At 31.8% G+C, this 1014-nt stretch overlaps 1 pseudogene; it reads right to left on the bottom strand.

The window, feature by feature from the left end:
- Nucleotides 1–670: 670 nt before the first annotated feature.
- Nucleotides 671–789, bottom strand: LOC112481536 (annotated as a pseudogene).
- Between the last annotated feature and the right edge of the window lie 225 nt (nucleotides 790–1014).

Genomic DNA, 1014 nt, shown 5'->3' with positions numbered 1-1014 from the left:
TTTATTTATGTTCAGATTCATATTTACACATCTGTTATTACCTTCGTTACTTATAATTTTGTTTAGTTTGCTTTATATAAAATTTATGATAAACTTGCCTAATCATATAAAGATTTTCAAAATGCTTGTTGTAACCATGGCATCTTAGAAATAAATGCCATTTAAAAGTGGCAAAAATAGTCACCAAAATGGGGCAAGCAAAGAAATAAAGTAATGAGGAAAAGGCTAGACGTCAGCAAATCCATAAAAGAATCATTTTCTGCTTGTTTAAATTTCAATAATAGATGATTCAATTAATATGATGTTTCCTAAATATGCATGGACAATATTATAATATTTAACAAAACTATTTAAAATTTCTCAGTAAAATTAACTTTTATAAACTGAGACTATTTAATGCTGCAACTCCAATCTGGTAGGATGTAATGTATAATAGGCATTAGTCCTTAAAATGATAGAAATTTTTGTTTTATGTCTGCATTTCATCACTCCTTTTCCAACTGACAAAGTGCCTCTTTTTGAACATCAAGATGTTAGTGATATTTGTACTTGTCTCAGAATTTTTTTTTTGGGGGGGGGCGGCGAGACAACCTTTGGTTGACCTCACAGATTGCAAGGACCTTGTCAGCTTACAATCCCTTATTATTTATTTATTTAGTTTTATTTTTTACGTCTACAGCACCTGGGCTTCCTAGGTGGTCTCCCATTCAAGTACTAACCAGGCCCGACCCTGCTTAGCTTCAAAGATCAGACGGGATTGGGCTTGCTCAGGGTAGCATGGCCATAGACATGTCGCAAAATTTTTTAATGACAATAAATGTTAATATAACAATTAAACTCGAGGATGTATACAGTGGAGCTCTTCATACATGTTTTTAAAAGAAACAAATATTCACATGTTAGAAGTTGTAGTTCTAATAATATATTGATGAAGCTATGCATATTCCATTTATTCGTCATCTCTATTGGAGAGAAATTATATTTTGGCATTGGGTAGAAAATACATTTGTGTTT

This window comes from Pteropus alecto, unplaced genomic scaffold, assembly GCF_000325575.1.
Source record: "Pteropus alecto unplaced genomic scaffold, ASM32557v1 scaffold72, whole genome shotgun sequence".
In the NCBI taxonomy this organism is placed as follows: domain Eukaryota; kingdom Metazoa; phylum Chordata; class Mammalia; order Chiroptera; family Pteropodidae; genus Pteropus; species Pteropus alecto.
This window is presented reverse-complemented; position numbering and strand designations above follow the sequence as displayed.